The sequence below is a fragment of the Rousettus aegyptiacus genome, unplaced genomic scaffold, assembly GCF_014176215.1.
Source record: "Rousettus aegyptiacus isolate mRouAeg1 unplaced genomic scaffold, mRouAeg1.p scaffold_m13_p_4, whole genome shotgun sequence".
Classification (NCBI taxonomy): Eukaryota; Metazoa; Chordata; class Mammalia; order Chiroptera; family Pteropodidae; genus Rousettus; species Rousettus aegyptiacus.
Genome location: NW_023416307.1, coordinates 143,913,111 through 143,935,486, shown reverse-complemented (window position 1 = coordinate 143,935,486; position 22,376 = coordinate 143,913,111). Strand labels below are relative to the sequence as shown.

The 22,376-nt window shown below is 41.0% G+C and overlaps 1 pseudogene; it reads right to left on the bottom strand.

Annotated features, from left to right (window-relative positions):
- Positions 1–1,404: 1,404 nt before the first annotated feature.
- On the bottom strand, positions 1,405–1,499 carry LOC118602327 (annotated as a pseudogene).
- Positions 1,500–22,376: the final 20,877 nt, after the last annotated feature.

The following is a 22,376-nucleotide window of genomic DNA, read 5'->3' as shown; positions in this document are numbered from 1 at the left end:
ATCTCATTCATCAATAATAAAAAAAAAAAAACCCTAAACTTGGATTAAGATCTCATTCATCAATAATAAAAAAACAAAAACCAAAAAACAACCTAAACTTGCATTAAAATGTGTGCCCTTAGCAAGAACACACAGTTAGAAAGGTTTAATGGTAGCATGCTGAGGTAGCATATTTTGTAAAGTAACAGAAGTCACAGATGCTCTGCAGTTTCTTCCGGACACAAAGGGACAGGCCATTAACCATTGCTCTTGGTAGAGGAAAATAGTTATTTCTGTACTCATTGCCAAGGTCAGCCTGAATGCACGTTCTGCCATCTTGCCTTGGCCATCCCTCTACTACACTTCACGCATTGTGGGTTTAGGAAAGGTAAAGGTTTTAGAGTGTGCCCTAATCCAATATGACTGGCATCTCCCTGTGCCCACTCCTGTTTCCTTCCTTTTCCTTGCATAGGTGCTGATCACAGTCACACACCCCAGTAAAATGTCCTGTGGGCTCTCCATGTCAGAGTCGACTTCCTGAAGAACCAGAAGGTGATAAAGCTAATCTACAGCTGACCACACCCATCAGGAGCGCCTGGACAGAGCATACTCCACCCAGCATACTCCTGCCTCTGGAAAAGGGCACTCAGCCCTTAGGCCCCAAGGTCAAAGAACCTTAGCTCTGTGTGTGTGTGTGTGTGTGTGTGTGTGTGTGTGTGTGTGTGTGAGAGAGAGAGAGAGAGAGAGAGAGAGAAAGAGAGAAAGAGAGAGAGAGAGAGAGAGAGAGATGGGGGACTGGCGGTGGGGGGGAGAGAGAGAGAGAGAGAAAGAGAGAGAGAGAGAGGAGAAACTGGTATGGACTGGGGTGGACTGGGGTGCTCATACTTAATTTTACTTTCTGCTTTTACAAGGCAGTCATCACTAGATGTTTGAAACAAAATACCCATGAAAGGGAATGCATCAACATTCTGACCCTCCAGTAACAGCAGAGGGAGAGGGATGTAATAAATTTTCTGTCTCGAAGGATTTTAAAGCTTTCAGAATATGCATATAAGTGGAATACACTTAAATAAAATGAAATGCAGCGTACCCAAGCTCACAAAATGGAGAAAATGAGGGCAATGGTTTCCAATTCTGATTTAAAGAACCCTATAATTTAGTCACTCATGCATCCATTTATGTATTTCTCAAGTATTTATTTATTTACTTAGGTTTGGGGAAAATTCATTCCACTTCCCCTCCCCACCCCAGCCTTATTGAGATATAATTGACATATGACATTGTGTAAGTTTAAGGTATACAACGTGATGATTTGATACACATGTACATTGAGAAATGATTACCACGATAAGCTTAGTTAATACCTCCATCCTCTCACATATTACTATTCGTGTGTATGACCAGAAAATTTAAGATACACTCTCTAAAAACATGGAATGCTTCATGAATTCACACATCATCTTTGCACAGGGGCCATGCTAATCTTCCATCATTCTAATTTTAGATATGTTTTGCCAAAGTGAGCGTTATCAAATATTCATTGGGGATCTATTCCGCACTAGATATCATGTTGGTTCTGAGGAAACTAGATGGGCTCATATTCTAATGAGGGGATAGAGCCAGGAAAAGAAACAGGTAAATAAATAATCACAGCAAAACTCAAAATGTTTGAAGACTTACTGTTGGTGATGCTGTAAGGAAACAAGCATTATTATTTCTTGTTGGTCAGAGTAGAAATTAGCGGAGGACATTTGGCAGTATTTATAACAATTGCAAACACACATACCTTCGGACCCAGCAATTTCACTTCAGTGAGTTTATTCCAAGGAAATCATGGTACAAAATATCATGAGAACAGGATTATTCACTGTGGCATTATTTGTAATAAAAAAAGACTGCAAACAACCAAAATGTCCCCGAATTATGGTATATCTGTATAATGGAAGAACTTTAAGCTCTCTGAAAGGATGAAGCTTGATAGAGAAAGATCTGCAAAACATATAAAGGCACGGATGCAGACCAGTGTAAAAATATTTATTTAAAAAACAGGGAAGAATACAGTTATGTACGTATACATAGGTTCTCTCAGAAAGTGTACTTAGGAAACTGTTAACAGTTGCTTTTGGGGAGGTAGTTTAGGTGTATATAGGATAAGATAATATATTCTTTTTACCATTTAAATTACCAATCATGTGAACATATTACCTTTTTAAAAAATAAATAAAAATTTAAATTTTTTTAAAAGAATAATTACTTTAAATGAGCAAGGTAATAATGGAGGTATATATATATATATATATATATATATATATATATATATATATAGTACTGTTGGAGTGCTAAGCAGATTTGTGTGTGAAGTGTTAAGACGTCCGATGTGGGGGCGGGTGTCAGATTAGCTATCCTTTACTATCCTTAGAATCACGTGCATCTGTGAAAATAAGGGAATATACTAGAGGATGCCTTTCAATTGCCAGAATTTTATGATTCAATAATTTTAAGAAACTGAAGGAGAGTTGGGTGCAGAGGTTTGTGTATATGTGTGTGGGAAGGGGAGGCTTTAAAAATGACATGTTAGGGAGTACTCGCAGTAAGGGCCCAGTCGGCAAGGAAGACAGTTTATACATGCACGCCTTCATCACGCAAAGGGAGGCAAGCCGCCTTCGCCTTCGTATGCTGACTGACGGTTGTGGTCGCAGCTAGCTAGCCACTCAGGTGCTGCTCTGCCTCTTTAAATCAAACCAAGGCAAGTAAATTTAGTAGCAGAAGGCAGAGGCTTTTGAATAATTAAAGATTTTCCCTTTGTTTTCTTGATCTATACGATTCCATGAACACACCAGTTATTTTGTTAGCCTCCTGCTGTGGGAAAGATGCAACACTGTGACTTTGGCCATTGTTGAAGAGGTTTGAAGGAAAAAAACTTAACGCAGATTTATTAGGTGATTTATCTCGGTTTTTAATAAACCAGGGGAGAAATGTTATGGGCCAAGGCCAGAGACAAAAATAACCCACAGAAATGATGCTTGCCTGCGGCAAACAGGATGATACGATGAGCCGCCAGCCCGGCTTCTTTGCAAAGCTGGGTCTCCCTCAGCGGTGGTTTCAAGCTAAGTCTGGGAAGGTTGCCCTCTTGAACAATGCCAGAACTGGGGCAGGCCCAGTCCACCTGCCAAGTATACCCCGCCCAGCCTAATTCACCAGAGTTCACGGGCAGCTGGAGTTCTGGGTACCACATCTATTCCGGTTTCTCGCACAGAGTTTTGGTGACTTCCACGTGGTAAGATTTGCAAAGTGTTTCGTTCTCAATATGAAAGGCTGAGTTTATGCAGAGTTCACCTTTAGCACTTTTCCACTTTTATTTCTAGCTTTTCTAGAAAGTCCTTGGGGTGGTTCCTTTAGGGAAGGGGTGCCCCATTTGTTAATGTGTCTCTGGGCCACTTCCTGGGTGAGTAAGGATAACGGGTGTCTGCTGTACACTTAGGATGGTTTCCAGGGAAGGACCTACCTCCTCTCAGCCAGTTGCAAAGATTCCAGGTTCTCAAGTTCATATATCACTGAGAAAGGCATTTCCTGGAGAGGCCTGGGGTCCAGCTAGACCCCACCCCTTCCCCCTGCCCTCAGCCCCTGAATTTCAGAGTGACACTGAATCTGCTTCTTGCCAGACTAGGTCTTCTACACAACTCAACTACCCCTGCCCCTACCACATATCATAATTTTTTTTTATTGTGGTAAGATCAAATTGACCATTTTCACCATTTTTAAGTGTACAGTTCAGTGGCATTAAGTACATTCACACTGTTGTGCAGCCATCACCACCACCCATCCCTAGGACTTTTTCATCTTCACAAACCGAAACTCCATGTCCATTAGACAATAACGTCCCTCTCCCCTCCCCCTGACCCCAGGTGACCGCCGTTCTACTTTTCTGCTTCTATGGATTTAACTACTCTAGGTTCCTCATATGAGTGGAATCATATGTTATTTGCCCTTAGCATAAGGCCTTTAAGGTCATCTTTACTCAGGGGTGTCCTGCCTCCTAGCCCCTTTTTAGTTTTTATTCTGATCCCTACAGACTATCTGCTTGCTCCTCCTCTCACCACTGTCCTCACTCTCCTCTTCCCCCAACTCCTTATTCCATGTATTCTCTGAGGTGAGCCAGACCCTTAAACTAGTGGCAGAACGTGGCACCCACCTTCTACCAGACACTCACCGTAGAGGGGGCCCAGATCACATTCTTTAAAAGTGGGACTTTCTGCAAGAACTGATTTTAAGGTAATATCCCGATAGGAGTGATAAGATCATCAAGAAAGAGGAGAGGCAGCAGTAAAACAAAGAGAGGGAGAGAGGAAGAAGGTGTTCAAAGGGCCGCCTCCTGACTTAATCGAACCCAAGTGCCCTCGGAGGCCACCATCGCCTGCAGCCTCTTCCAGAGAACTGCCCTTCGTTTTAAGTGCCCACACACCACAGCACAGGTCCCTCTGACAGCCGTCCCGCCCCAGACTGTTCCTATCCCACCTTCATGGAATTGTCCAGTGTTTCCCACATTATGGAATGACGACACCTGAGCAACGGGGTGGCAGGGGTTCCACAAATATTAATTCATTTCCTGAGGTCTTTATGTGAAATAGCACAAAGCGTGAGAAAGCTGTGTGCCGGTGCTGAGCCTGTGTGAAGGGGAAACTTTACAAAACCCTATTAAAAATTTTACCTCTTTAATCTCTTAATTTTCTTCTTGTCAGTAATGTGAAGGTGGAAATATCAGGAAACCCATTGGTCAAAGCTAAATGGAATTTATTTTTTATCAGTCCCTATGGAGTGTTAATCAGGTGTCCTCCAATCACCAAATGGATGGCAGATAACTGTCAGAGAGAGCCCGCTCAGGTTAAGAGTGACCCAGTTTTAATGGGACAGCCGAACTCTGATTTTCTGTTATTGTACTTAATATGATTGGCCATTATTTCTAAGAAAAAGAAACTGCTGGCAGCCTCCTGTGGGATTTCTTTTGAAGGCCTCTCTGTAGCTTAAACTTGGCCGTTCCTTTCATCAGTTACTTGTCGAGTCATTTGTGATGAGATGAATTGGACACTTACAAACAAATAAGTTCTTTCCTACTTGATTCATCAGTCTCTTTGTTGGCCGTTGGTTTTTATTTGCATTCTCAGTCTTAGTTACTGATTAATGAAATATCATAACTGTATTTGAAATAACTGAGTTCCATGCCAGTGTTTATACAGCTTCCATGTTCTGGTGTTTTAATAATTTGAGGGAAGGGGTAAGAAGTTATTTTTTTCTTAATTGCCATCATAGATCAAAGCTGCATAAGGGGAGGCTGGGCAGGGTTAAAAAGTCGAGAAGGAAGAAATGATTTGGTCTGAATGTTTTAGTGTCTTACTCAACCTCTGGTGCTTGGCATATTCTGAAAGCTGTCTCGAAAAAACTGAAATACAAAAAGAACCTGAATAGAATCATTACTGAATTCTAGGGTACTGAGGGGTAATCTCATCCATCTGAACCTTGCCTCCTGCTAAACCTGCTTCCTCCCCTCCCTGCCTCTGCGAAAGGGATGATGTTTCTCCCCTTGTTAGACTCTTCCTATGCAAAAAGCCCTTGTGATTTGGGTATGTTCACTTTTGTCTCACTTAGTTTCCTGATGCTGTGGTGCAAGTCTTTATTTTCACTGCTTCCTTTTGAGGTGGAGAGAAGCTAGGCACCACCCGCATAGTGGATTTACTCAGCCTTCATCAACTCAGAAAATGAACATTGCTGAGTCTCCCTTCATTCTTGTCTTCTCCAAGCTTATCAAAAAGTCGGTTTCTTTACTGAAGACTGGCACTCTTTGACCACATCTGCCTGTGAGATTTAATTTGTTAAGTACACACTTGACAGGGGAAGCTTTGTGTTTGCCATTCCTCCTAGAGAAGGGTCATTTTGTGTTGGTCTTTCAGAAATCATTTAATTTAGGGATAGAGAAAGGGTTTGCTTCGAAAGAGTGAGAATGGCATGGGTTAGGGGAATATGTGTGAATAGGGAGTGAAGTGCTTAAGAGCTCAGGGTCTGAAGCTGGACTGTGTGTGTTGTGTGCTGTTGTGTGGGCTCCAGCTCCTGGTGATTCTATGAATACGTGATGCCCACGATGGCTTGTCCTTAACCGTCCTGCTCAGTTCGAGTAAACTCATGCCTATAGCTTCTTTTATGGAGTTAATCCATCTCATATTTGGTCTTCCTTTTTTTCCTACTACTTTCTATTTTTTTTTTTTTTTTTTTTTTGCTAGCATTGTTGACTTTTCCAATCCTGCTTTCTCATGATGTACCTGAAGTAGGACAGCTTCGGTTTTGTCAATTTTGCCTCCAGTGATGTTTCAGGATTAATTTGCTCTAGGACCCACTTGTTCATCTTTCTGGTGATCCATGGTATCTGTACAGCTCTCCTCTGACACCATATTTCAAATGAATCAATGTATTTTCTATCAGCTTTCTCCACTGTCCAACTTTCACATCCATACGTAGTAGTTGGGAATACGAGGATGTGGATGATGGACTTCCTGGTTGGAATTCCAGTTCTGTCATGTGTTAGCTAGGTGATCTTGAATAAATTTTTTTACCTCTCTGTGTCTCAGTATCTTCTCTATAAAATGAGATTGTAACAGAACCTTCTTCATAAGAGTTTTTATAATAAGATTATAGGAAAGTATACCATATAAATGGTTTAACATAGCAACTCAGTTAAGGCACTCTGCGTAAACATTGACTATTGCTATAATTGTCATCATTATCATTATTGTTATCATTATCACGCATTGGCTAGACTGTGAGCTGCTTAAGGACAGGGACTAGATTTACCTGAGCATAGGAGGCGCTCAGCCAATGTTTGCTGACTGAGTAAACAAATGATGCTTAATGTTTGTCTTTTCTGTTCACTTTCTCTTTTAGGGCTGCTTCTTAAGGTTTCTCTTTGTTTTCCTCCTTCCGTCTTAAAGACAATAAAATAATAAGTATAATTTTGGAAAGAAAAGAAGTTAAAATACTTACTTATGATCTCACCAAACTAATCATCCTGTTTTACCTATTTCTATCTCATCTTTCTTATAGTAGATTATTATTCAAAAAATATTTACTACCTTACCTTCACTTCCATGGGAAAAGTATATCCCTAAACAGTTGATGTTGGATTTGGCGACATTACTTACTTTAGTCTCATAGGGTGTGGAGTGAGGGTACTTTCTCATCTCTCTATTTTGGGCTCAGTCATATGATTTACTTTGATCAATTGAGTGTTATAATGTGAGTAGAACTTGAAGTGCGCGTGTGCAGATGGGCTTGCTTTCATGTTCCATTGTCATTACCACAAGAAGAACTTCCTTCACACAGCTGTTGCCCTTTCAGCCTGAGCCCCAGAATGGACATGCATGGAGCCCTGAATCCAATCTGCATCAAGGAGACAAGCCGAGTTGGACAACAACATGATGCAAAAGCTGCTCAGATAAGACCAGTCTAAATGTGTAGATCTACAGCTAAGTAGCAGATATATGAGTAGTAAGCACTTGTTGTTTGTTATGCAGCACTAGCTTACCAATACGCTTATGAAATATGAACATTATTTATATTAGGCACAACCAAAACATAATACTATTTTATAATTTACTTTAATTCACTATATAATGTATGATAGTTGGATTTTTCTATGTTGCTGTACAATTTTTATAATTTTCAATTAGCAGCATAATGATCAAATTCATCTAGAAAATAATATAGTAGTATTGACTCATATATTGAGGATTTAGTGTGTGTCAGGTACAGTGTCTTGCATACATTTAACCTTTTTAACAATCCTAGAAGGTAAACTTAACTCACTGTTCAGTAGTTTCAAAGCTGCAACTGGTGTGGCATGCTTTATGAACATGGACTCTGGAGCCAGACTTTGCCACTTCTTAGCTATGTGACCTTGGGAAAGTCATTTAACTACTCATGCCTCAATTTTCTGCTCTATAAAGATAATAATAATAGTAGTACCTACCTCATGGAGTTGCAGTTGTGCAGTTTTAATGAGTTAATATACCTGTACATTTAGATTAGTGCCCGGCCTATAGAATTTGTGTTAGCTATTTTTACCATGGAGGAAACTGAATTTCAGAGAGGCTAATAGCTTGCTCAGATTCATACAGTTAGTAAATTATAGTAACTCAACTGTGTCGTCTAGCTAGGGTACTTTAATGATTCTTACATTACTGAGCAAGTATTTGAATTTTCAGGGCTATTTTTTTTTTCCTGGAAATTATAAAATAAGAATGCATAGAAAAATAAGTTGCCCAGCAAATGTTGGTAGTTAACTGTTAAGCACTGTCCAGGGAAGCAGACGCTTGGCTAACCAGCTTTGGGTATTACGTTTCCACTGTTAAGTCCAATCTTAGGCAGAGAGAGAAATTGGGTTTCGGAGAGTTTAACACTTGGCCTGAAATCTCATGGTGGTAAGAGGCAGGAAAAGAACAACTTGGGTTTTTTGACTCTTACCTTGGGGAATTTTCATGGCACCAGGTTGTTTCTCTAAGGGCAATCAATAATTGTTCATTTAAAGAGAGGAGTGATCTATTGAAGATTAATTTTGCTGTGAAGCAGCGTGACCCACTTAAAACCTAGCTAGGGTTTTGTTTTTTACTGCTATAGCAAGAAACACTAAATAGTTCCTGTGCTTGTGCTTGGATTGGAGCGTAAAAGGTGAAGTAGGAAAATTATTCCTTCTTCCATCATGAATAAAGAGACTTTTCTCTCTCTTGGACTCTTGAAGGAGGTCTGATCTCTTCTTAGATGTTATCATCCCCTTTTGTTTTGAAAGCAGAAAGCCAGCAATGTTCATATTCCAGGGTAAAAAAGATGAAGCTGACGGTGAGGTCCTTTGTGTTGAGGATCTGAATCCTTCAGTCACTACCCCAGTGTCCTACTGAATAGTAGGAGAGTAGAGTAAATCTTTTGTACTTCCACTGTTGAAAAGAGAGATGACGGATGCCAGGTGTGTGGCTGTGAATCCTTAGAGGAGGGAAACAAAGTAAAAAATGGTTCTGATTGGCAAAAGATGGGCTTCTGAACCCATTTCTGATTGGATTCCCCTGGTGTGAGCCATAGGAAAAATGGCTCTCAGCCGTGGGAGTGAAAGGGCCAGGGACCTGGACCCTCATTGTGAGGCATCCAGAGCTAGACTTGCAGTAGAGAGAATGGAGGCATCCTCTCTCACAGGACAGTGGCTGCCATACTAGAAGCTGGACCATGCTTGGGATTGGCACCACCATCAGTTGTCCAGAAGCATCCATTGGCCCTGGAGCACCAAATGGCCACGGTGAGTAGCAAAAACAGCAGTGGCAGTGTAACTATTGGGACCAATTTGAGCTTCAATGTTTCCCCAATGGCGGAGGAGGGGGGTGGATAACAGCACGGAAGTGTAGCTAGCATTTTTCCTTGGTTCTTGACACGGTGAGGAATCACAGGTCAATGAGATTTAGAAAAGATTTATTAAAAGTATATTTTAGAAAGACAAAGCATGCCCCATGGAGGCATATGATTTTAGCCAAGAGCTGTAACTGAGCACTGTAACAACAACCAACAACAATAAAAGCCCCCAGAAGTGGGAATATCTGCATTATATTGGGGTGTGATGGGTGGTTCCAAAGGTGTTCTTAGGTGATTAGCAAGTGAGATTATTTTGATTGACACTTGGCTGCTATATAACACTTTGTCTAGCGTGCATATGCGCACCCAAAATTCTACTACCATTGGGGTGTTCTTTGGGCATTCTTTATGCTGGGCCCCTATTCCTTTGTTCCCATGGTCACTCATGTCTAACTAGCTACCAAACAGCAGTAGATAGCAGAGTAGACCTCAGCTCTAGCAGTTGGTGGAAAAGTCAGGCTGATCCTTTTCTTCTAAGGTTTTTGACCTCAAAGTTTGTATTTTGTATAATAGTTCATGGGGAGGTAGGTTCCTTGGGGTGGGGGTGGGGTAGGGATAATCAGTGTCACTTCCAGTATGGTAGTGGGGGCAGAGAGGGGAGGGCATCAGGAGCTTGGGCTTCTTCTCATTTGACTTGGAGACATAAGAGAGATGAAAACACTTTTTACTTAAGCGTTGTGAAGTTCTCTAAACCAGTTAGTTATAACTCTGAGGAGCAATTTAAGAGAACATTAGTGATGTATCTGTTTTTCAAATGGAAAAAGTAGAGTTTCTTATTCTGATTGACCTGTAGTGTTTCGGCAGCACTCCCAGGAAAGCGATGGCTGAAGTTAAGGATATCAAATTTTAAGTGTGAATTGCTTTTACATCCAGACAAAAGCTACCAAACTTTATTCACATGGGAAAGTATAAAAAAAAAAATCATGCAGAATATTTAATGACATGGAAAAATGTTCTTAACATAGTGCCAAATGAAAAAAATCAAGTTCATTACCAAAATGTTCAGTGCGATCTCCTTTTGCAACACTAAATGGATAGATCTCTGCAGAGAAAAGAGTCTGGAAAGATGTATTCCAACACATTCACTGTGCTTATTCTTTGTTTGATGCATTAATGGGTGCTTTTAATTTCTCCATTCTGCTTCTCTGCACTGTTTGAATATATTTATGACAAACATGTATTGCTTTTGTATTAAAAAAAAAAAGTGCAGCATAGGTTTTTATTTTTAAAAACTGAAAGCAAATCTAAATAACAAGCAAAAAACCCTGCCACTTTTGTGTTCAGGATGGAGGAGATGGTAGAGCTCTTTCATCTAATGAGGGCATAGATGTCAGGGCTGGAGGACAATGACTCTGCCTGTGGAAATGTGACCTGCAGGACAAGTTCCAAACAGGAAAGCGCTCGTGGGGTGACCCCTGGGGTCAGCTACTGGGCTTACTGCAGATTCTACAGAGAGAAAGAGGCTCCAAAAGGGTGTGGGGTAGGGTCAGTTGGGTGGGTGTGTCCCAGTTTAAATACAGCCGCTTTGATGTGCTTCCCAGAGGGCTGGCACTGGAATGCACACTCTGCTCTCTCTTGCAAGCATTAGAGATTTATAAACATCCATCTCCAAGGGGAAGATCCATCAGCTTCACATCAACCACAAAGGAAAGATTTACAGGTAATTTCCCTCTTTCCTTACAGAAGTGTGATTAAGCATATGTTTAGAACGGCTTTTTTTCTCTTTCCCACACAGTAAATAGAGATGCTTTGTTTTTCTCTCATTCCTGGTGATGTTTATAATGACTTTTATAGACACATACTGATGTTCAGTGCTTACATTGTGCTCTCCTCACATCTATCAGGAGAGTGAGGTGTGTGGAATGTGCCAATCCCCATTCTGAGATGACTGGGAACTGCCCAGGTGTAGGGTTCTGGGCTGTGCTGGAGATCTGCCAGCACAGGGCTACTGTGGAGAGCACAGTGCCTCCTCCCAGGCTTAGCCCAGATGACCTTAAGTAGGGCTGGACTACGTGGTAAGGAAGGGAATATTCCCCAGCTCCCATATTTTGGATCAATAAGCTAAGGGAATGCCTTGGGAGGGGATGGGGGTTTCAAGGCCAACCCTCCTTGAAAGCCCTTTTATTAAGACAACAGTGGCTCAGTACCAAGAGCCTGAGCTGGAGTTGGATAGTCATTATTCTGAATCCATGCTCTGCCATAGACTGGTTGTGTGATCTTAGGAAATTTAATAAGTTTCTCTGAGACTTATCTTTTGACATTAATGAAACAAATTACCTTCTTGTCTCTGGCGATTGTATGTAAGTATGCTAAAATAAGAGTCTTGTCTGTGTATCAGCTGAGGTAGGTGTCAATTACTCCAGCATTCCAGAGGTACTAGCTAGGCCACCTAAGAAGGACTTGCAAGGAGGTATAAACTTTACCTGAGTACCTGTTTGAGAGTCCTTAGAAATGCATGGGTGCTTCTTTCGGAATCTGACCTGCAAAAACCTCAAGGTCACAGACTAAGATTGCCTACTGCTCTTAGAGAATGAATGACATCTGCTTCCTGTGGACTAATGGGGCCACAGGGGAGGAAGCAGCAGCCTAAAAGCTATATGAGTAAGGGTCGTGGAAAGAGAAAGAGGTCTTTGTGGAGTGCCGGCTGAAACCCAGAGAATTGTGGAGGCCGATGGGAGGAGGCACTGTCCATATTAAGGAAAAGGAGTTAAAAGATCCCAGTAATGGGCTAGGGTGGGATGAATGGCCTCTCCTTAGAATCTGAGAACTTGCCCTTATCAGCTGAAAAAACAGTATCGACCAGGTGTTCTGTCCCAAAAAAGGATTTATTCAGGGAAAAAGAAAGGGCTGCAACTCACTCTACGCAGACATGGCAAGCCACGTGCACACACACTGCACAGTTGCCAAGATGGAGGGGCATTTATAGAAGGAAAGAAATGGAAGAGGTGCAGCTACAGCGACGAACTTTATCACTAGCGTGGGGTTTTCTACGGTTCTCGCGATGACAGCGCGAGCACGTCTCCCATCAGCCCTCGCTCCTCTCGCAGACCCTCGCTGCTGGGCACGCGAGTTTAAAGTCCCAGTTATCTTTATCACCTGCATGAGGAAAACAGCCGTGAACAGCTTCCTCCACGGTGCGGAAGCCATTGTGCCCTCGTGCAGGCACGGGCCAGGTAAGATTTTTCGTGCATCTTAACTCTCCCTCCCACACCGACTCTGGAGGAGCAGGGGGCGGGCGGCCTGGGGAGTTGAGACAAAGCTAGAGGAGCTAGACCAGAAACACCGAAAAAGCCAACCCCAACTCCTTAGGTGCGGCAGGGCTTCAAGCCTGTGTCAGACCTGGGATGGAGGAAGAGAGGGAGTTGAATTTTAGGTAACATTTGGAGTTTTTATTATTGCATTACAGTCAAACTGGAATTTAGTCTGTTTTGTGACTATCAGCAATGGGAAGATTTTTTAATTATGTGAAAATGACCACAAATTTGGAGTTCACCCAAGTATCCTTTAAGGGACAGGATGAATCAGTCCCATAGAGTGGTTTAAAGATGCAGAGTTGAGGAAATAAATAAAACTAATTCCTAATTGTTTATCGTATTAGGATTCTTCAGAGAAACAACAGATTATACATATATAATTTATATACATTAGACAATTAGAAATGAGCTTTATTCTCATTTGTGTGTGTGTGTATATATATTCCACATATATGAAATTTTAAAATAAATTGGCTTACATGATTATAAAAGTTGGCAAGTTCAAGACACCTAGGGTGGACCAGCATGTTGGAATCCTAAGGAAGAGCCAATGTTGTAGTTCAAGTCTAAAGGCCATCTGATGGTAGAATTTCCTCTTGCTTCGGGGGAGGTCAGTCTTTTCTATTTAAACTTTCAACTGATTCAGTGAAGCTCATCCAGATTATGGACAGAAGTCTGCTTCAGTCAAATTCCATCGATTTAAATTAGAGGAGTGAGGGATAAGGGAAAAAGGTGAAGGGGAATAACAGGTATAGACTTCCAGTTGTACAATAAATGAGGAATGTAATGCACATCATAGGGAATATAGTCAATAGTATTGTAAAGACTTCATATGGTGACAGATGGTTACTAGATTTATTGCAGTAATTACTTTGTAAGTTATGTAAGTGCTGAATAGCTGTGTTATACACCCGGAACTCATATAATATTGCATGTTAACTATAATAAATAAATAAAATAAAACAACAGAAAGGTTAATCTCATCTAAGAACATCCTCACGGGAACATCCAGAATATTGTTTAACCAAATATCTGGGCACCGTGGCCCAGCCAAGTTGACACTTAAAATTAACCATCACATCCACTGAGTCGCCCACATCCATGTTATTTTCTTAGGTTACATTTATGGGAGTAAAATCTCATAGAATACATTTCTAGAGTGAAAAGTTTATGTAAAATTGTAAGATTTTTAAATATATTGTCAAATTATCTTCCAGAAAGTTATTTTCTAATACAAAAAATTTTAATTTTACTGTACTGTATGAAGCTGCACGATTTTATAATTCTCCACACTCCCATGAGCCCTGGATATTATCTTTATGAAGATTAGGTTTTATCTTAAAATAAAAGGACTTGCTAATGTGATGGGCAAAAATGGCATCTCATTGTTAGAATTTGTATTTACTATTTTGTGAAATTTAACATTTATTAGCATGTTTATTGACCATTTGTATTTTAACTTTGGCTCTTGATCTCTTCATGGTTTGTCAGTTTTTCTATTTGCCTCTTTTAGACCAGTCAAATTTAAATATGTGTTTTAACCTGCACCAATCTTCAAAAGAAGAGGTACATTTCAAGTAGCACTGATTTACAGCTCAGTGAAAGGACAATATTTTGAGCCTTGCGTTTACTTTCCCCATGGGGATATCAGAATCTATGTACATTCCTCTCCCACTAGACCCTTTTCAGGCTTAACAAAACAACAGTAGGTATGAGAAATAAGCAATCTAAGGACAGAAACTCTAAAGAAAAAAGTCAAACTTAAAAAAGAAAAACTAGTTGCCTGTGGGATGGGCTCATCTTACTATAGTATGGCTCTAGGAGCACAAAGAGGACAGATAGTTATTCTGCAGACAAGGCAGGACCCCAGAGACAACTGCTTCAACATTTTAGGGGTGAATTATTCTTATCACCCTAAGGCATCAAGAAACAATTCTAGCATTGTTGACAGCATTTTCAGGTCCCGGCCCAACATTTTTAGAGAAAGGTCTTAAATTATTTTGTCATCAAATCAAGCTCAACTCTATCTTTCAACAGATGATAAAAAAGCTCTTCAGCTACAGAGTTTTTCAGAGGAGACTCTGTTTGGAGAATCTTGTAGAAAAGAATCTTTGTCCTTTTCATCATTTCTTACCTTTAGAGTCTTAGGTAATGGAAGATCAGGGGGACAATATGTGTCTCACTGTCTTCTCTTGGTATAGTCAATGCAGTATGGGGTTGGGAGAAGCTTCAGTATGCTTCTTATTTTACCTTTCTTCCCTCAAATTCTTGGGCAGCCCTTTGAGTTACTGAAGGTCCAAAATCCCTCAAAACCCTCCCAACCCAACATAGATGACAACTTAGGTGGTCACTAATATTTTCAATAAGCTAAAATTGCAAGAAGGAGAGAAGCCAGAATCCTTGGAGTTATGTACCTTGGCTATTTTAGAAGCTTTTTGGAGCCTTTTTCTAAGGGCTCTGGTTCCAGAAAATAATTAGCAGCAAATGGAAGCACTGCAGGAAAGCCTGGGGGGCACTGGATAATGTCCATGGTCGGTTAACTAAGAAGAGTTTCTTGGAAAACTGAACCAGCACATTGTACCAGTTTCATTTTCCTGATTGGCTCCTGGTTGGGTGCTTGGAAGAGAAAAAATTGAAATTTGGCTTTCCTGGAGATAGGGAAAGGAGAGTACTAGTCATATAATGGAGGAGGAAATACAGTATTTCTGTGATTTCTCAGCAGTCATGCTTGCTTAGTTGCTTTCAGAGTCTCCCTCTCTTGGGTCAAACAGTTTGATAAATGTCTTAGCCCAGGTTGCCATAACAATATTGTAGACTGGGTGGCTTAAACAACATAATTTTGTTTTCTTATGAATCTGGAGGCTTGAAGTCTGAGATCAGGGTGCCAGCATGGTCAGGTTCTGGTGAGAGCCCTCTTCTTGGTTTGTAGATGGCTGTGTTCTCACTGTGTCCTCATAGGGCAGAATGAGTACAGTGCAGGATGATAAGGAGAGGGGGAGGGGGAAAGAGAGGGAGGAAACCCTCTAATGTTTCTTCTAATGAAATGGCACTAATCCCATCATAAGGGCCCTAATTACCTTTCATAGGGTTAGTCTCCAAATGCCATCACATTTGGGTTTAGGGCTTGCACATGAATTCAATATGAATTTTGAGGTGGTGCACAATTCAGTTTATAGGAGTGAAGGTGATGAAAACAGCATCAAGTCCTGATGTTGTTCCCATTGCTCCTTCTGTCTCTTCCATATTTCCCATAGTTTCTTTGCTCCTTTGTGTGTAATGTTAGGTCTTGAGGCATAGATACTGTCTGGTACTTTGCCAACCAAGATAAGGAACTGAGTGTAGTGTTATAGGACTTCTCACCTTTCCTCATTGTGAAAGTGATGTTAGCTATATTTTTGAAACTTGTTAGTATTTCTTTAGCATTCTTCATGGCCCACCATAGACCAGTGACTTGAACCAGGCCAAGTACTCTGGTGAGCAAATAAGAGCAACCCTGTGTCCTCCAGCCCGTTTGGGAACAACTGGACTAGCTGTGGATGAAGTTATTTTGCAAATGGCTAAGTAATAAGTATTTCAGTTTCTGTGGGCCACATGGTCTGTCATAACTAATTACTCAACTCTGCCATCATATCATGAAAGCATCCATAAGTAATATGAATGGGGCATGGCTATTTCCCAATAAAACATTCTTTACAAAAAACAAAAAAAAAAAACAAAAAAAAAACAGACAGTAGGCCAATCTGTCCCATGGATCATAGTCTGCTAATTCTTGAATTATACCCTCTCACTCTGTTTCTTGCTCACTCTTTGCTCCCTTCTCTATCCCAGAATTGACCTGTCCAATATCTTTTTGATTATTTTCATTTCCTTTGTGCTCATGACCAGTTTCTTTGTATCTGACTTTGGAAATTGCCCCATATTTTCTGACCACTAGTTGTTGGTTTGGGTAGTCCCCTGTCTGAGGAGTGACCCCTAACTCCCGAATTTGGTGTGCTGGCCCTTGGTCTATTGCAGGCAAGGGAAATCAGACCAAACAAGGTGATTACTGAATGCTTTTCTCTCTGGTTTGGGTGATTTGGGAATTTGGATGCCCTGCACAGTGCATTACATCCCTGGGAAGAATCTGGAGCCCATAGATCTATGACCATCAGTCTAATCCTGGTTGCCAGGCACCTGTAGCTATGGTAATCCACTAGGCAGCTCGATTTAGATCTTGATTGCACAAATCTTTTTGGGTAGAAATAAGATGGAAGGTTGCTAACAAGCTGAAGTTTGACTTACCCACTGAACAAAGATCAATGGCTTTTGGACATCCTAATCCTAGAAAGACAGACAGCCTTCCTTCAAACTTCCTCACAGGGGATGTGTTGAGTGATGACAGGTATTATTTCTCCCAGAATGTATTTCATTCCTCTAACCTTCTCCATCTTGGGTCCAAACCACTGTGTTCCTTTGTGCATGGTTTACTTCCCCTGCTCCCACCTTTGCCTTCCATGGCCACCACGTTTAATCTTAATCCAGCAGTGGGAGTGATTCTTTTAAAATAAATCAGATGTGTCACTCCTCTGCTGAAGACCCCTCGCTGGCTCCCCATAGTAAAAGCCAAAGTTCTGATAAATGTCTATAAGGCCCCAGATTCCTTCTCTTGTCCCATTACCCTTCCAACTTCATCTGCAACTCTCCCTGTTACTGGTGCCACTGTAGCCATACTCTTCTTAGTATTACTCAGATGTTCCAATCAAGTTCCATCTTCTGCACAATTGTCCATTGCTATTTTCAGGTCTTTGCTCAAACATCACTATCAGTGAAGCCTTCCCTACTCCTTTATTTAAATTAACACCCCACAACCACTGTCCTGGCACTCCCTAATGCTCTTACCCTGATTTATTTTTCTTCTGAGCACTTATACTGACCTACTATATATTTACTGTGTATTATCTCTCTTCTCTACTAGAGTGTAAAACTCCAAGAGGGCAGAGATATAGTCTACATAATTCATTGTTTTATCCCCAGGGTCTAGACCAATATTGGATGCATAACAGGCCCTCCAAAAAATACACATATTTGTGTATTTTAACAAACAAATGGGTGAAGGAATGACTAATGAATGTGACCTGTGGATTTACTCTATGTTCTCAAAATTCTTCCCTTAGAGAATGATCCACATGCATGAATGTACCCATATTTAGATAGATATAAAGTAATTATGACCCTGTAAAACTATTAGGGCCATTAGTTCTGGAGAGGAAGACAGAATAAATTAAGTCCTTTGCAAATAGAAACTAGTTTTGTTTCGAGATTATACATGCTTCCAAAATCAGGAGTAAGATTCTTTCTTCTATTGTACACTTCTGCAGCGCATTCTATTTTACCTTATTTCTTTGCTCACAGTAAAATATTTATTACATATTTATAGGGAGTGAGCTAAGCTAGTTTAGCCTTTTTTGAAGCGTGTTTCATGGAACAGTAGATCTATGTAGTGTTCTGTGGGAGAAGGGTACTCTTAATATGCCAGTTTGGGGAAGCTGTTAATTATAAAAGCTAACATTGATTGGTTACTATGTATCAGCCTCTGTGCCATGCACATTATAAACTTCTCTCTTTAATACTATTCACCCTACTGAGTTGTAACACATATTAGCATATTGAAGGCTCTGAGAAGTCCTGTAGTACTTGCTTAATTTTCTTTAGTTCAGCATTTCTCAAACTTATTTGCTTACAGGACCAGTTATTTTTCACCACCCCAGGGATATTTATTAACACCTCATGGATCTTTTTTTTCTGCAAAATACAAATTGGAAAATGCTACCCTAGATAAGGAAATTAAATAGAAAAGCAGAATTATGGCAAACCAGTTTATTGCAAGGAACTAAATAAGCATCGACCTTTAGGGTCTTTTAAATTACAGTAGCTATCTACTGGATATAAGATGATATGAAGTGATACCATCTTCTTAGGTCTGGTGGCATAATCTCCCTTTAATTGTATGAGAAAATAAAATTGTGTTTCTAAGAATAAATATGTACCTAAGGAAGACTTTTTATGTTCATGGGATAGATTTTATGGCTTCCCAATCTACACCCTATTCATTTAAAAACTGTTGATTTGGGTAATCAGGAAGGGGTTCTTAACATCTTCTGGTTGGTTAAGAATTTTGTTACTTTAGAATGGAAACAATATCATTTGAAAGTAAGTTGAAGAAGCATTTGTGTGAAAGTGAATGTATGAGTGTGTGTGCATATGTGTGTTTTTGTGCACATGTATTTGTGTTGTTAGAAAATTTTCTGGCCACAGAATATGGTCTTATATATTATGATACTGGTTGGGGTCCAGACAGACTCTTTGTCCAGTTTTACAGCCAGTAAGAAGTTGGATTGGGGATACTGGTGCTCATGAAGAGTGGAGTGAGATGGATCTCTTTCTCTGTCTTTGTCAAAGATATAGAAATCTTTCTTGGGAGTCGAATGTTGAATGTGGGTGAGGGGCTGGAAGTAGAGATTAAGAGGAAAAGAAATTGTTACCCAAGGGACAAAAATGCCCTGAGGATGGTCTTACTGTCTTGGGGAATCTTATGTCTGGCAAAGTCTACATTTCTGCGTACATCTATTCTTCTCAAACTAAGTTTCCTTTAATGGATTTTTACACTAAGACTTACTGATTCTTGCAATGATAACCTGTCACAATGATCCTTACAGTGATATGTTATTCAGGTTTCCTCAAGAAAGCACCTGCTTTCTTGCTCTGACTGGGACATGAAGCATTCAAAGGCAATGAAAAAAAGAACAAGAAGAATAGGAACAAATTATGAATCTAACACCATTGAACTCTTCTGAAAAGCCAGTGGAGTGGGGAAAATGATTCTGTGCTTCTGTTTCCTCAAATAATTTTGTCTTTACTGTAAAAAGAAAAAGAAGTGACTTACAGATCACCAGGGAAAAGTCTGAGCAGAAATATCAAGTCTAAAACCACAGAGACCTCATTCATCGTTGTAGGCGACATAGTGCAGAGTAGAAAGCCTTGTGCTTCATGGGGACTCGGGAGATACTGAGAGAGGGAATGCAGAAATGTCTAAGTTTCTATTATTCAGGACATGTGCTTCTGCTTCTGAGAAGCTAGTGTGTTGCGCAAAGGAGTTGAGGATAGGAGTAAGGAAAAGAGTATAAAATTGGAAACATGTATATAGACCCAATTGTGTGCCAAGTATCCTAAATGTGCTATGTATTTTAACTCATTGGTCTTCACAACAATTGTACGGGCAAGTTTTATTATCATCTCCATTTTACAGATGAGGACATGGAAACAGATCATTGATGACTTGCCCAAGATCACTCAGCTGGTGGTGGAGCCGGGCCTGAGCCCATGTGGGCAAACACCTGAATCTATACTCTTGACCAGCAGACTGTGGTGTCTTGGAAATGCAAGGTTAGGGGCATTGCTTGGAAACCAGACCAGCTTGCCCATTCAGTTAACCTCCTTAAACCTCAGTTTTCTCCTTTATTAAATGAGGACCTTAACTCTTTCTGTCTCACAGGGTCATTGTGATTATTTAAAGAAATAAATGCTAAATGGACCATAGCTCGAAACGTGGAAAGCTCCCAATACCACAATCAACTTAAAAAATGTGAGCCTGGGAAGAAATTTGGACCACTTTTATCTAGCACTGTAAAAGGGGAATATCTAGAGCAGCACTGTCCAATAGAATGCCACGACAATAGAAGTGTTAAAATTTGTACTGTCTCATACGGTAACCACATGTGGCTGTGGGACACTTGAAATGTGGCTAGTACTACTGAAGAACTGATTTTTGATTTTATTTAATTGTACTTAATTTAACTGTAAATAGCCAAACAATGGTTGCCGGGGATGGAAATAGGGGGTGGGCAGAGAGGGACAAGAGAGAGATTACCAAGGGGCAGGAGGAAACTCGAGTGTGATGGATATGTACGTTCTCTTGATGGTGGTACCAGTTCTGTAGGTGTATATATGTGTCAAAAATTACCAAGTTGTTCATTTTATGTGCAGTTTGTTTTATTTCATTCATACTATAGTAAACCTGTTCAACAAGAAAACAGACTAGACTAGGATAAATCCAGCTTGGGCATGGCTTCCAACAATGGTTTTCAAACTGAGTTTGGAAGGGATCTCTGGGGCTCTCCCCCAGCTTCTGGGATTGGAGGCTGAGATGAGCAGTCACGTGGTACAGGTTGGGCAAGTTCAGCCTCCAGCTCTGCTTGCAGCAGAGGAGCTGCTCACTGATGTAGGTCTCTCGTGGCCAGAGTCCCCCGGAGGAGTGAGCTTTAGATGCTGTGAGGAAGGCAGGCAAGGGCATGGGGAAGGGCTTGGCGGCTGTGGGGCTCTGCAGCCTGCCTGAGAACCAAATATTAGCATCATATCCTGCAACAGATAATCTCCTCCAGGAAACATATGTGCTCCTGGGCCTGGAGACTGCACACTGGAGTCCCACATTCCTAGAGAGCAGGAGTTAAAAGGACCGGGACATGGAGCCAGTGAGAGCAGGAGTTCACATGGTGTAATGAAGAGATTCTTACATTATGTACATCCAGGGAGATTATAAAAATTCAGAATAGAAGCCCACTGCCCTAGCACTCTGGATCTGGGCATCTCCAGGCCCATGAAGTGAGCCCAGTGATCATGCCAGAAGAGAGCTAATGTAATGGGCAGAGCGCAGGCTGTGGACTCAAGGTACACTGGCTCCAGGTGTCAGCTCCCCTGGCGATGTGACCTTACGCAAGTTACTTAATCTTTCAGGCCTGTGAGGTTCTCACCTGCAGTAATTCCCTCTGTGTAGATGTTAGCCCAAGTGTATGGGTTAGATTGTAGGCCCATATAATTTGTTTTGAAGCCCTAACCCCCTAGTCCCTCAAAATGTAACCATACTTGGAGATGAGATCTTTAAAGAGGTAATTAAGTTAAATGAGGTCATTGGGGTAGGCCCTAATCTAACATTACTGGTGTCTTTATAAGAAGAGGAGATTAGGGCACACATGTGAGAAAATTAATTTCTGTGATGTAAGCCACCCAGTGTGTGCGTTTTGTTTCAGCAGCCCGGGAAACTAATTCAGATGGGGAAGCACTGTGTGTAGTGTCTGGCATATAGTCCAGCCCAGCTAATGGGAGCTATTCCTGTTATTAGCACTAATAGTCTGGTGGAAATTTCCAGGAATCCTCAAATACTAGGCACTGGAGCCAAGGGTCTGGCTGGGGGCTGTTTTCCTGTGGGAATTGTTTTGTGACTCTGCCCTGTAGGTTGGTGGGTCTGTGTGCCCTGGCAGAGTGGGTGGTAACTGGTCTCGGGATGGTGCCCCTTAGGTTGCAGAGAGAATGTGTCTTTCGGGAGGGTGTCTGTTCCTAAACCGGTCACAAGGTATGGTGTTGTGAAAAGCTACCATCCAGGGTGTGGTGGCTAGATGGGAATAACTCTAACAAAATAGAAAACTGCTGATAATTGAGCTTCTAAAAGGCATGGTAACCTTTTGGGAGAGTTTTAACAAGAAATCAGCAGAAGCAGCAGCCAGGAGGAAATGGGATGTCTTTGACAACCTCAGAATGTTTTGGGGAGGTGCTCGATGACCATTTTTTGAGGTTTTCTTTTCCTTTTCCCACTGGGTCAGTTCTTTCTTAAGGGTTTCCGTAGTGCCTACCTATGGTCTGAGAGTCAGCCCAGTGTTTTTACTTTGCTTGGTT